The sequence below is a fragment of the Eulemur rufifrons genome, chromosome 7, assembly GCF_041146395.1.
Source record: "Eulemur rufifrons isolate Redbay chromosome 7, OSU_ERuf_1, whole genome shotgun sequence".
NCBI classification, from domain to species: Eukaryota; Metazoa; Chordata; class Mammalia; order Primates; family Lemuridae; genus Eulemur; species Eulemur rufifrons.
In genome coordinates this window covers 136,424,432-136,439,721 of record NC_090989.1, presented here as the reverse complement: position 1 = coordinate 136,439,721, position 15,290 = coordinate 136,424,432, and positions in this window count along the sequence as shown.

Sequence of the window (15,290 nt, the reverse complement as noted above, 5' to 3'; positions counted from 1 at the left end):
GTGATATATATATACTTAAAATTTGAAGAGCACAACTGTAGCATATTCCTGTGAGATACAGACTATCAACCAGCAACCTGATCCTAACTCCTATTTCTCTTGGCTCTTCACAGATCTACACCCATTCTGAAAACCTTGTAGAATCCTTATGGATAAAGTTCATATTGATTAGTGGAATCTGCAATCATCCTTCCCTCTATTTTTACCTCTCTGTGGTTAGCATCACTGTCTGATAGACCTTTCTGCAATGATAGAAGTGTTCTATATCTATGCTCTTCAGTAAGTAGCCACCAGCCGCATATGGCTATTGAGCAAATGAATTATGGCTAATGTGACTGAGAAACTGAATTTTAATTTTATTTCATTTTAATTGATAAAATTTAAATAAACTCATGTGGCTAGTGGCTCTATGATTGGATAGCACAGCTCCTGAGTAATCATCCTTCCTCTTCTCAACCCTTATTCAAGTTCCCAGGTTGAACACCAGCCCCTCCTGCTCAGCTTTGTATGTGTTAATCCCCAGTGAATGCACCAGGATGAAAAACATCTGCCTTGCCACCTCATTTACATAATAAGTAACATTATGCTTATTATTTTGAATGAGAGGAGTTTAACTTGAATTAAATGCCACCAAAAGTTGTCAAAACCTTTTTCATAGTATTCATAATTGTGTAGCTTTAATTTTACAGCCTTTTCAAACGTCAGCAGACACGGATGCATTTGGAAATTGCCTTAAGAAAAAGAGACAAAAGACTGCAAATGGATTCAGAGTAGAAGACACATAAAGACACCCCTTCCCCCAGCATCTTGTTGGTGCATAATGGAAAGTTACGTACATTGAGTGCATCTATGTTGAAAGTAAATATCAAAATTTGCAGATTACTCTCATAATGAAAGATGAAATACAAAAAAAAAAAAAAAGGAGAGATCATGGAGTTAGTACCAGAAGATAGCAAATGAAATTCAAAATAGAAATGTACTCAACAATTAGTCTGGATGTAAATATCTAATCTGTGGAACCAATGGGATGAGATTGGGCGGGAAAAAAACAAAAATATTCATGATTTGAAGACAGAAAGCAGCCCCCTCAAGTCTTCTCTTCTTCAGGATAACAGCAACCGTGATTGTAACAGCACAGCCTACCATCATCTATTAAGTGTGCTGTCTACATTATTCCCTTCAATAATAGTAGATTGGTATCTCCTGTAATCCCCTCAATAACCATGCGAGGTGGGCATGATCAGGAAAGAGAATATTCGGGAATTCAGATTATTTTAACTGACACCCCTCAGAAGAGCAGAATAAAAATAAGCAAATCCCTACTTGAAAGGGAAGAGGACTGTTAAAATAAAGTCAGCCCTTTCCTTTGATTGAAAAAGGATGTGCATCACTTCTAAGCTGAATTAGCCACAACCTTTCTTATAAAAGGAGGCTAACACGAGGAAAATATTTCATCGGGGTCTGTGCCTTGCCCAGCTGCTGATTTGGTACTGTGTGATTCAAGATCATTCCCACAAAGAAATGTGTAGCTAAGGGCAACAGCCTCACTTCTGCAGGATGGTCACTTCATAGCAACTGAAACCAATAAACAGACTGCTGTTGTCCTCAGGAAAGAAACTCCAAGGGACTTCAGACAATATGATTTCAGGAGGCTGACCAGGAGCTCAGACACCGTTCAAAACATCCCGAGTTTCATGCAGGCATCTTAAGACCCACCTCACTCAGGCTCTCCTTTTTTTCAGAAACTGAGGGCAGTTTCTTCATAATCGTCATCCATCCACTTTAAAAGGGAGGGGGAAGAGTGAGGATAAAAGAAGACAAATATATTTACTCCCTTCAGTGATGAATGGAAAGGGCCAAGCTCAGTTTTGTGTTTCTACAGTTTTGCTGATATCCCATGCCTAACAATACAACCTAATTAAACCACAAACCGTAGTTGTTCTAGGCAATCTTTGGAGGATTCACCATCCTTTACTTGTTCAAACATTCATGTTTCTTGAACAGATGACTAAAATTATAGGTGTAGTTTATGGACACAAGAACTCCAAGGGATTCCGAACTTTAATTTCTGGGTACCCTGGAAAATTTTCAGGTCAGTTCAGTTTTAAGAGTAGTCACAGTCTGCCCAGGCAGTATTGGAACAATGCTGCCTTAGAGAGCTGGCCCGTTTGGTTTCCTGAATCTTTGACATAACGTCAGCCTTGCTGAGCTGGCTGTGGACGTGATTGGTGCTTCTGAATGCTTGGGTGGTGGCACTGAGGAATGCACTCCCTCCCCTGTGCTCTTCTACTTTTGATCATTTCTGTGTCCTGTACTTCAATTTGGGCTTGATTCCTAGCTTGGGTTCCTGGATGCCCCACTAGGCATCTTTGCTCCATTTTACTACATTTACTAGGATCCTTGCTGGACACTGGAGCCACAAAGATGAAGCAAATGGTAGCCTTTGCCTAGTAAACAATAGCAATACAGATATGTAAGCTATGCTACCAAATATGATACCATGACAGCACCAGAAACAAAAAGTCAATACAAAGTACTCACCCCAGGGGTTTCAGCAACCAGAGTACTCTCCTTGTGTGTCCTATAGAAGTCTGCAAGGGGGCACCCAGTAAATAACCCACCTAAGTTCTTAAACTGAGAAATAAGGCCAAAGAATATGCAAGGCTGAAACATCACCTGTATTACTGATAAAATCTAGGTTAGAGGATGTAGCTTTTATCTGTAGGGAAATGGTCTTCCTATTCCTGAACGCCAGGATCACACAGACAAATCCACTCAGTTACAGCAGTGTGGGCATTTGCCCTTCAGGCAGCTGGCTCCCAGAAGATAAAAGGAAGAGGCTGGCAAACAGAGTTCATTTTTTCCCAAATTCAGTAGGTAGATAAGATACTTCTCCTGGGGCAGAGGGAGTAAAAGAGAGAGGCCAGGAATGTTGCGCTAGTAGAACTCCCTACACATGGAAAGAAACATCAGATGTGGGGAAGAAGTGTTACTTCTCTCAAGAAAATTCTGCTTCAATTTCAGCCCTATATCCCATATCCCATGTCCCAATCCCCCTCGTTGCCTGATGTCTCCGATGACAGGGAGGAACTCTGGGTTTCTACCGTGGACAGCTCCATTCCTTGCCTCTTGTAACCACTCCCTGGTCCTATGTGTCCTCTAGATCACCATCAGCTCTACCAGCCACACTCAACTCGACTGCAGAACTAACTTATTGGGTTCTAGACATGGTTGGTCAGAATTAACATTTGTACTACAAAACTGTTAAGAATTAAACTCCTGACCCGGCTCTCATTAGCATCATGCTCCTATCTGCTGAGCAAACCGGAAATTTTACAGAAGAATAAAGCTTGCTGAGGAGGTGCTCTGGCAAGTAACTTTTATCTTACAAGTGCCTAATAAATATTACATTTTCATAATTTGGCTTTTTAAACCAGAAATTATCTTTCATTCCCTTGTATAGTATATTTTAGAAGACCCACCTAATGCAGTGCCTTGTACATGTTGGGAACTAAATAAATGTTTGAGAATGAATATTAAAAACCTTTTATGTGAAGGCTTAGAAATGACTTTGCATCTCATCTAGGAAAATTTAGTCTTCAAAAAAGTAAAATAAGAATAGGCTATTTGGAAGCTAGATTTTCACCATGCACTTACTATGATCACGTTTGTGTCAATTTCACTGAAGTATTGTAGGAAGTGAGTAACTGTAACTTTGCACAAGTACCTTTTCTGAGTCTCCATTTGCTTATTTATGGAATGAGGAACCTGTAATTCCTTTCAGGTCAGATGCTCTGAGATAACAATCATAGATATTTTTCTGACCAGTTAAGTGCACACTAAAAGTATCACATAATTAAGTGAAGACAGGAAAACTTCTGTAGTTTTTAATGGTATGTTTTCATTTCCATCTATTAGATAGCACATCTCTTCTATTTCTAGATATGGCCATTGGTCTCCTGGTCCTTATGTCCTTTATCTGTACACTTTGCTTTTATTTTGAAACCAGAGTGTAACAAATGTGTACAAGTACATTAAGTAATTAAGTGAGACATTTTGGAAAATGGGAATTTAAATGTAAATATGAAACACATAAGAAAAAATAACCTGCAGAGTCAGTAATAAACACAATAAATGATCTCCTAGGGAAAACCTGTAAAGTGTGGATAATGAGTTACAAGGTAAATTTGGCTATATTTCTATAGAAAAGAGAAGGACCACTAGCATGGATAAATTGAAATTTTGGGTGGGTGCTATATATCTTCTTTTTTCTTTCCTTCTTTTTTTAGAGACAGGGTCTCACTCTGTCACCCAGGCTGGAGTGCAGTGGCGTGATCATAGCTCACTGTAACCTCTAACTTTTGGCCTCAAACAATCCTTCTGCCTTAGCCTCCTGAGTCACTGGGACTACAGGCACAAGCCACTGTGCCTGGCTAATACCTTTTTAATACTGTAGTAGCCTCATGTGCCTTTAGAATATCATACATGCTTAGAAACTAAGGCATAAGTAAATACCAACTGTTTGCTTCTTCTCACTACTTCTCTTTTTGCCCCTCAGCACTCAGGCTTTCAGCCCTCTGCTCTGCTGGCACTATTTTGTGTCACTAGTCACCTCTCTACCACCGTGTTGGTGCCCTTGGAATTCCTTGATCTAGTCAATCTGTCCCATATTTCACTCAAGAAGCTACACAATCTGATTCCCTCTCCTTTTCTGACTAATGTTTCACCAATCCTCTTTCTTACTTTTTTCCTACCTATCTCCAGGTGACCTGTACCACTTCATGTGTACTGTTTCCTCAGAGAGCTCACAAAACTTCAACTTTCTCATCTTGGAGAATTCGCATCTGCTATTAGTCACCAGAGAGGTTAAGCAGAGCATTAGGCATTTTTTGTATAACATTCCTTTTAGTTGTCATAACAGCCCATTTGCAGTAACCATTGCTGGCCCCATTTTCTGTGCAAGGAAACAGAGGCTCTGACAATTCACACAGCATCCCTAGAGCCACAATCCTGGTGGTAGCAGGACCAGGGATTTGGACTCAGGCCTGTGTGACTCAAATTTCATGATCCTTTCTCTCTCTCTCTCTCTCTCTATATATATATATATATAAATATATATATATATATCAATTATCTATTGCTGTGTAACAAATTATTCCAGAACTTAAAGCCGTAAAGCAGTAGTCATTCATGTTGCTCACACATCTGCACATCTGCAATTCAGATAGAGCTTGGTGGATCTGACATGCCTCTGCTCCATGCAGCATCAGCTGGAGCAGCTCAGTGTGGGCTGGAGGCACCACACTGAAGATGGCGCACTCGTGTGGCTCACAAGTTGGTACTGGCTGTTGGCTGGCAGCTCAGGGGCTGTGGGCCAGGGGCCTCAGTTCCTCTCCACACAAGCTCACCAAAGTCTGCTTGGGCTTTCTCACTGCATGGTTGGCTGGGTTGCAAGCACAAGGAACCTAATAGAACAGAGCAGAAATGCAAGGCATTTTATGACATAGTCACATAGCATTATTTCTTCTATACTGTGTTGGTAGAGGCAAACACAAAGGCCCACTCTGATTCAAAAGGAGAGGACATAGACTCCATCTCTTGATGGTGAAGTAGCAAAGTACTAGAAGAGCATGTAGGATAGGAGGAAACACTGTTGTAGCCATCTGTGGAAAAAACAAGGTGCCATATCATGATTCTTCTGTAAATCCCACCAATAGAGATGACTTTCATGTCTTTATCCCCCAGCCCTGACATCTCTTCTGAGGCCAGTTCCACACTTCTGATTGTCTATTAGGATTTTTCAAAAACCAAATTCCCAAAGCTCTTGGTTAAAATCTAGTCTTAGCCTATTTTTTATTATTTACATTACTAGCACCACTCTTCCTAATCACCAAAGCTGAACAGCTCACGTGAAACTTTGGCTCCTGCTCCAGACCCCCCACATCTAAGCAGTTGCTGAAACCTGTTCATTCTATTTCATTAAATAATTCATTTGTTCATTTATTTATTTTCAATAAACATCCATTGAGTACCTACTATGTATCTGGCCCTGAATTGGTTATTGTTAGTTATTCATGATGGAGATATCATTGTACGTATGCATACATATATAGGAAAAAATGTATACATATGTTGTCCATATATATACTCACACACACAATAATGTATTTGCTCTCAAGTAGTTTACAAGATTACATGGAAAGAATAAAATATTACAATTATTATAATCATTATACTTTAAGTAAACTCAGGGTGCTGAGTTTGCAAAGAAAAGAAACATAAACCTAGATTTGGAGTGAACAAAGAGTAGGAGAAAGGACCAGAGAAGATGAAAGTGAACTCCGATCCAAGTTTAAAGGAATAACAGGAGTTTTATTCCATCTGAGCTCAGACTTTGCAAACAGAAATCAAAACCAAACCAAAACGTATGCCATTTTGCTCAGGATGACTGGAAGTTGGTCTGCCAAGAGATAGTTTCTGAAGCACTGAATGATACCCAAAGCTAAACCTTTGTTCAAATATATTTCTCTATAGACTCTTACTGAATGTGTCTAACCTATACAAAGTTAATTAATTTAGTTGCGAATAATCAATATCACTGAGCATTGTAGTGTCTAAAACTCAATGTAGAGAGATTTTTTAAAAATTCTTTATGGGGATTTGAGAGAGCTTTTTAAAGGAAAAGGAAAGACATCTTTCACAGTCTAGTGTGGTGGTGTTTTGCCGGCTTGCTCTCAGATCCATTCCTCATTGTTTGTTGTATCCCCTGCTCTGCTCTGTGTCACAGGAAACTACATTTCTGGGCTCCCTTCTAATTCATCTCTGGGTAGTTTCAGTCTGTGGAAGGCGCTGGTGGAAGACCACAGGGTGCAAGGAAGGGAGAAGCTGGGCTATTTCTTCCCCTCTGTCTTGTCTCAGCTGCATCTGGCAGCGGCTGCATCTCCTCTGTCAGTCGCCCCAGGTTTTGCTGGACAGCACCCCCCTTCCCCTGTGGTTCTAGCTCCTACCACGTGGCCCCAGATGCTGGGACCAGGTAATACTCCTTCTTCTCTGTGGAATTCTAGCCCTGGGGTGGGAACAGCCTCCTGTGCTCATTAACCTCTGGGTGGCCTCATTATCCTCTGGTGGCCATCCTATGTTTGTGTGACCAATTCTGTCACAGTCTCTTCCACTTGAAAGGCGAGAGTGGTGGAGACGGTTTCCTGACTAGACAATGACTGGTACACCTAGCTAGCTCATTTTTAAATTCTTTTTAGTTGTGGTAAAATACATATGACATAAAATTTACCATCTTAATTATTTTAAGTGTATAAGTGGCATCAAATATATTCACACTGTTGTGCAAAAACCACCACCATCCATGTCTAGAACTCTTCTCATTTGCAAAACTGAATCTCTGGACTCATTAACAACTCCTAATTCCTACCTAACCCCCGCCCCTGGCAACCACCGTTCTACTTTCTGTCTCCATGAATTTGACTACTCTAGGTACCTCATACAAGTGGAATCATATTGTATTTGTCCTTTTGTGACTGGTTCATTTCATTTAACATAATGTCCTTGGGGTTCATCTATCATATAGCATGTGTTGGAATTTCATTCCTTTTAAGAAATGAATAATATTCCATTGTATGTGTGTACCACATTTTGTTTGTCCAATTATCCATCAATGGATATTTAGTTTGAGTTCACCTTTTGACTATTGTGAATAATACTGTCATAAACATAGGTATAAAAATATCTCTTAGAGTTTCTGCTTTCAGTGCTTATGGGTATATACCCAGAAGGGGAATTGCTAGATCATATGGTAATTCTTATTTTTAATTTTTGGAGGAACTGCAATACTATTTTCTAAGCAGCTGCAGCATTTTACATTCCCTCCAACAGAGTACAAGGGTTCCAATTTCTCCACATCTTTGCCAACACTTATTTTCTGTCTTTTTGATAGTAGCCATTCTAATGAGTGTGAAGCAGTATTACACTACCTCACTTTAATGCCTGAATTGTTATCTTTGAGTTGCAAAAATTATTGACTCAACCATGTCATATAGTAAGCAATAAGCAGGATTTCTAGCATTAAGTTTATTGCTATTAATGTTTCCATGGCAAACTTAAATAAGACCCTTACCAGTACCCAACGACTGAGGCCCAGTGAGGATTTCAGAGTCAGATAGGCCTTCTTCAAATCCCACTTCAGCCACACACCCTATGACCTTGGGTGATTTACCTACCCCTCTCTCTGATCGCAGTTTTTTCATCTATTACGTTGTCAATAATAACTCCTCCCTTGCACAGCTAAAAGAATTAATATGTTCCCTTCATATTTACTTTTATTCCCAATTCTTAGTTTTAAATATTTGATGCTTCATATCTTGCTAGCTTGTTTATATAGTTAAAACTTCATATGCTTTTGTTGGTGCAGTATCAATAAAAAGAACTGAAAATGTGCACATGTTGTTTTCCCTGGTGGCTAAGCTTCAAAAAGGTAGTTAATTAAGAGTATGATTCCGTGATGTCTGACAAATTATAATTTTAAATCCTAGCTGTGCTACCAGTAAATGTATGACTTTGTAAAGTTACCTAAATTAATTTCTTGGAACCTCAATGTTCCCATCTGTTAAATGGAGATAATAATATTTCCTACACTTTTGGGCTGTTGTGGGAATTAAATAACACAATTACATAAAGCTCTTTTTTATCACATTTATAAATATGTACTAGGTATTATTAGACTCCTTCTGAATTGAAAATTTAAAATGTTAATATATCCAATGTTGAAAGATCCATTGAAACCCTTTTTGGCTGTACAGGAGATTTTAGTTTGTATATTTGAGGACATACTGATGAAGACTACTTCTGCCCCGATTTGTGGCCCTCACCTGCTGGTCCCAAACCCCAAGGAACATAGTAACTTTGTATTAGATTAGGCAACTGCCTGTGTAGGTGGGTGGACAAGCTCTAGGGGCCTAGTCTTCTTTCAGTATGCTTGCATGTTGGAACTTCATTGCACTATGGTGTTTGTGTAGTACAGGAAGTCAAAAGTCTGGATTTTGATTAATAACACAAAATGGAGCTTGTGTCAGAACAATGGTCTTCCTACAAAGGCAGCACTTTTGCTCAACTGTGGTCCAAACCCCTCAAGAGCGCATAATGAACTCAATTCATTCATTTCTCCTTACGTAAGAGAGCAAATGAAGCATAATCTCTACCTCATTCCTTCATCCATTCATTTCACAAAACTTTCTTTAGCACCTGTACCCGACTTTAAGAAATACACCAGAAATACAGAAATCCAAGCCATAGCTCCAGTCTTCTAGGAGCTCAGGAGGCTGACAATCAGCACAAGGTGCTATGTAAACCCATGGGGGAAGTGTCAGGGAGGAGGTGGTGGCCGGGTTGAATCTGGAAGGATGAGACAATGTTAACATGGAAGAATAAAAGGGAGGGAGTGTGCTATTCAAGGTAGAAAGAACAAAGGGGATAGCAGCAAGAGGATGACAGTACTGTGGCACATTGCAGAACCTAAAATGTATAAAGGAGAAGTGAGAGGTCAGTGGAAAGGTTGGCTGGGTCCAGATCATGATAGCACTTCTTATCATAGTAAAGAGTTCAGACATTAGACCAGGCAGGCTGTGGAGGAATGATGGTGGTATTTTAAGCTGGGAATAAGAAGAGGCAGGAGAATCCATGACAACCCTCCCTATTCGTGGAGAAGGGTAAGATTAGGGGGCAAGGAATCCAACAAGGGCATCATAGTTATAACTGCAGCAAGAAATAAGATTTTGAATAAGACAGTAGCCACAGAAAAGAAGAGAAGGTGCTGGATTCTAGAGGGAATTACAAGGCATAATCAACAGAACTGAATGAGTCATTAGATGTACCTATTGCTTCTAAATTAAGAGTTCCAAGATCACTGAGCAGACTAGACTATAAATATCCTGACCACGTGTGAGTACATCAAGCAAGGCTTCAAAAGATGGCCAAGGTAAGAGCAAAATCTATGTACCTTGTAGTCAGATATCAACCAAAGCTGACCTATTTTACCATCAAGTATGCATTGGAATGTCAGAGGCCAACACATTCTGTGGAATTGTTGTTGAGAGGGAAAAAGAAAGAACCCATACCTTTAAGGTGGTACAAATTTTTGCTTCTGTGTTTAGAGTATTACTCATTTTGAAAGCTCCCTTGAGTCTTTTATCAAGAAACTAAGAATATGCTTTTGTGTCAAAGCTTAGATATTCAAAGACTCTATTTTTCATTGCTGTTAAGCAAATGTTCACCTCAATCATGTCCAACCAATGAGAATTTATTTTTAAAGATTTCCAAAAACATAATATTTCCTAACCTCCTTGAGTAACACATCCTAGGTCTTAAAATTCCTTGTATGCAGAAAACTCTCCTCACACCTACAGTAACTCTCTCATATGGACAGGTAAGGCTCTCTCTTCTCATGCTACTTGGAGTATGCTGAAGAATTGCGGTTTTATGAACAGCATAGATTTGCATTTGGCTGGCTCTTGTGAATGAAAATGACTTCTCCCTCAGAGATCAACACAAGGTGAGCTACACTAAATGTAATTTGCTGCAAATTACACTTCCCAGGTTCCACAGCTAATCACTCACCATTTATAAATAAATGAATTTTGGTTTGCAGTGGGAGAACTAAAGACCCTGAACACCAATTCTGGAACTAGGCTTATTGTCAAACATTTTCTTGCTTCACAGTTTTTATGTAATTCAGAAAAAGGCAAACTTTTTGGAGTTTATAGTTGAAAGACAATATTTTAGAACATAGTTATCATATGTCTTATGGTAATTCCCCATGCCTTAAAGGTCTTAGTAAGCTAGAAGCCTGGATCATTCCATGGTCAAGTATTGGCCACGTTTGGGAAGATATCGGCAGGCTGAGTATTGGATGACTGAAACTCAGAGTTGGAGCCCAGGGGGATAAAAAGGAGGATCAAGAGTGAAAAGTAGGGTCAACTCAAGGCTGGAAGAAGAAAGGAAGCACAAGCTATTTTTTTCAGTAAAGGCATTTTGGGCTGTAAGTGATGGAAAGCCAACTCAAACTATTTTAACAACAAAGGGAATTTATTGGTTCTTGGAACTAAAATGTGTAGAAATAATATAGTTTCTGGAACAGTTTGCACTGGGCTCTGACTTTATGTCACTACTATTCTCTTGGATCTATTTTTCTCTGTTGTTTCATCTTTGTCTTCAGGCTGGTTCCATACTCATTGGACATTAGTCATGTACCCTGCCATGAACAGGAAAATGCCATAATCTGATTGACACGGGCCAGCCATGCCCTACTGCTGGATATAGGGGTGGTGGTCAGTCCTACAAAACCATGAGCCTGCCACAACAGAAAAGGAATGAAATAGATGCTAGAGAGGTAACGATGCCCACTGCAGTACCCACTAAATCGGTGGTCAATGACAGCAGGAGGGTGGAGCCAGAAAAGAGGGAGATAAAAGAATTGGAAAGCAAAACAGCCAAGGCACCAGCATCAGACTCAATCCACTAGGCACCAGAAAACCTCACACTGGAGCAAAGATAGGCTCAGATGGTAGGATGATTATATTCTTGCTGTCGTGGGTACCTAAGAATAACTCCTTAGGAAGGTTTGAAGCCAACACCTACATTCATGACAGCCACTTCCTGATTTTAATTATTAAGAAAAGAACAATGACGTTGTTATAATATGAGATAGTTCCTGGCAGTATATCACCACTCTAGAATAAGAAAAAGAGGCATTCATTCTTTCAAGCAACTAATGTACTATTTAATAAATGTCTGCTCTTAAGAACAAAGTAGAACTCTGAAACACTAAACATTTCATTAAATAAAACAGCTTGTTTCCCAAGAACTGCACTATGTGCAGTGACAGGATGTTCCAGTACTGACTGATTCCTTTGATAGGAACAAGAAGTTTACACACCAATATTGAATAAGGAAGGGGGAAGGGTCACAGCCATTGGGAAAGTGCATTTTAGAATTTATCAAGATCTAAGTACAAATACCACGTTTTGTTTTTGTTTATATCAAGAAAGTCCCTCTGTGAATAAATCAATTAGTAAATATCTAGCACAGTGCTTGGCAAGTAGTAGGTACTCAATAAATGTTCCTTGAATTAGAGTATTTATTGAGTACCTTGTAAGTACCATGACAGGCATTGATGGTAGTTTAGCAGTCACTGTGCATATCCGTTGACAATCACCATTCCTGAATACATGGAAAGCTTGTATTATAAACATGTGAAACTCTTGAGGGAGATACTTAGTCCATACGTAGGTCAGGCTGGAGTCGCTGGGGAGTTAATGTCCCTGGGAGCATCTCTCAACCAATGATGGATGGGAATGGTTGGTTAAATACCCAGCACCTTTGCCCCTCAAGTAGGGCTGCTCTGAGGCTTATTCTGTGCTATCTCACAGAGGTCCTGAGTAGGACTGAGCGCCAGTTGCCCACTTAACCTGCCCATTAATATATGCTGCATGGGCTTCCTACATTTCCTTTTCTCAATTTCCCACTCTCCCACTGATGATTCTTGAGATCACCTTCTAAATAAACCCTTTTTGCTTGCAACTTTGACTCATGACCAGCTTCTGGAGTAACACCGCTCATGACAGTGGCCCTCCCAACAGCATTGTCCCTTTCTTCCTGGCTAACAGACCCAAATATTTTGAGGAGAGGCAATAAGACTAGCCCTGGGACATGTATTATTATTATTGGGATACACCAAACATAAAAATCTCATTTTCAGATTTTGCAGCCCAATCATGCAGCTACACAGGAATGGTACGATCACTCTAGGCAATGAAATGTAAGCATAAAGCCAATGAAAATTTTCTGGAGAAGCTGTTGTTCTCCTGATAGGAAGTTATACATGTGACTGTCTTTTTCTTGCCTTGAATGTGATCATAGTGCCTGGAGCTGCAGCAAAACGGATTTTGCTGGCCCCAACATCATTGACTCACTGAGCCAACAAGAGCAATGGCTCATCTCTGAGACTTCTTGTTATTGGAGAAGATAAAGCTTTATTTGTTTAAGGCAACTTCCTTCATATTTCTGTTACATGCAGTCAAAAGCAACCCTAACCAATACAAAATACCTAGCACTATGTTAAGGATTGATAGAGATAAAAAAGGAGCAGCCCATGATTGTTCCACTGGGAAGTGACAACTAAATTACATGATAATTAGATCATTTTTATTAACTCTAATGTAATAGCTATGATGTTATAGTTTGTTCAAGCACAGGTTGAGTAACTAATTAGGACAGATTCAAGTATTATAGGGTGTTTGAGACTAAAGGACATTTTAGGTCACTTCCAACCCTAAGTTTCTATCATTCTTTTACTATAGAGAAAGAAAAAGTCAGAGTAGTGGTCCCAGCAGTAATCCCAAAAAGGTTCAGATAAAGAGACAGGAAACAAATGGGCCTTGGAAGGTAGACAGGATATTAATAGAGTGAAATAAAGAGCATTGCAATTAGAGCAAGGAGTTGGAAATATACGCTGCAGAAAAATTACTTACAACATGGAAGTCTCATAGCTGAAACTCTAAACTTGGGCCCTTCATCCCCCCCAAAATGAAGGGAAAATGCAGCTGGATGATGAATTTCAATTTAGATGTAGATATAATAGCTATTTTAGAAGAACATGTTTCAACTGGAATATCTGCTATGACTGAAGTCAGGTGATCTTGCTTTTAAACCCTCTTAGGAAATCTCAAAATCAGCTCAATGGATAATGACAAAAGTGTTAACTTTGTAACACCACTCTCTGAAGATGAGACTGGGATGTCATCAGGTGTGGTGTTAACTGCCAAGCTGAAAGAAACTAGAAGAGACTGATGCAGTGGAATTCAACGATGCTGGACCCCTGAGAGCAGCCTGTTGTCACTGCTTGATATTCACAGCATCTGTAATTCATTAGCTATTCCTTAACAAAACCCTGTGAACTTGATTCATTTCTTTTTTAATGAAGAAAGAGAAAGAGGATCAAGGGATGAGCTCCAGGTAACAAAAAAGATCTTTTCAGTAGTGAGATAAATAAATGTTATCATAAGTCTGAAAGCTAGAGTTTTACAGTGGGAAAAAAACACAGTCTCTGCTAATCTTAACCAGTACCATTGACTGCATAATTACAATGATAAAAACTAGTAGTATCTATATTTTACAAACTGCCATCACCTATGTTACCTCATTCAAACCTCACAAAAGCCCCAGGAGGTACATAAATCAAAAATTAAATCCCAGTTAACAAAGGAGGAAACTGAGACTCATAGAAGTTAAGGAATTGGCCAAATAACTGACAAAGTTCACCTAGCTGGTGATCAGGGACCAGAATCCAGGGCAAACTCCCATTCTCTGTTTATTACTCCTCCCTGCCATGTACCTTTCAGCTACAAGAAACCAACCTGATGGACACCTCTAGTTAGTCCTGAGTGCCCAAGATACAAGTCAACACACAGATATGTAACTTGTTAGAATCTATGTAATTCACTTACTCACTGAACAATTACATATTAAATGGTGACTATGTGCTAGGCAGCATGCTATGTGCTGCGGGCCCTTAGAGAAGGGAAGATCCTTGCCCTCAAAGACCTTATAATTCCTTTCAAAAAACTAAGCATCTTTGAGTTACTCTCCTCACACTGCCTGTGTGGACTGGCAGGTAGACTGCCTGTCTAGGAGATACACTTTCAGCTGGCTCTGGTGCTGTCATGGTTTGCTGCCATGGTTTGCTGACTGGATTGGCAAGAACAAGGTGATTTACAGAAGTAAACAAAAAGGAATGGTGAGAGAGGTCTAGGGACCATGTCAGAAGCTCTACAATAGCACCATTCAATAGAACCTTCTGGGGTGATGAATGTTTTCTGCACGTGCACTATACCATTTGGTAGCCACATAGTTAGCCACTTGAAATGTGGCCAGTATGACTAAGGAATGACATTTTTAATTTTATTCAATTTTAATAATTCAATAACCACATGTATCAAATGGCTATCCTACTGGATAGCACACAGCCCTAGAAGCTAATCCTAGAGCTGAACAGCTAAAGCAGGTTCTGCATCATAATGCAAGAAAAGTCACAACTTCTATATGTACAGAGGTGGAAATGTATTTCCTTAATAGGTATACCAAAATTGCTCATGGGGAAAGAGATGTCTTTCCCTGGAAAACTCCCTAGGTTAGCTAATTGGGATAACAGTGAGGCTCTGAGACCATAGGTATTGCACTAGTTCAGGGTTTCTGAATCTCAGCACTATTGACATTTTGGGCTGGAT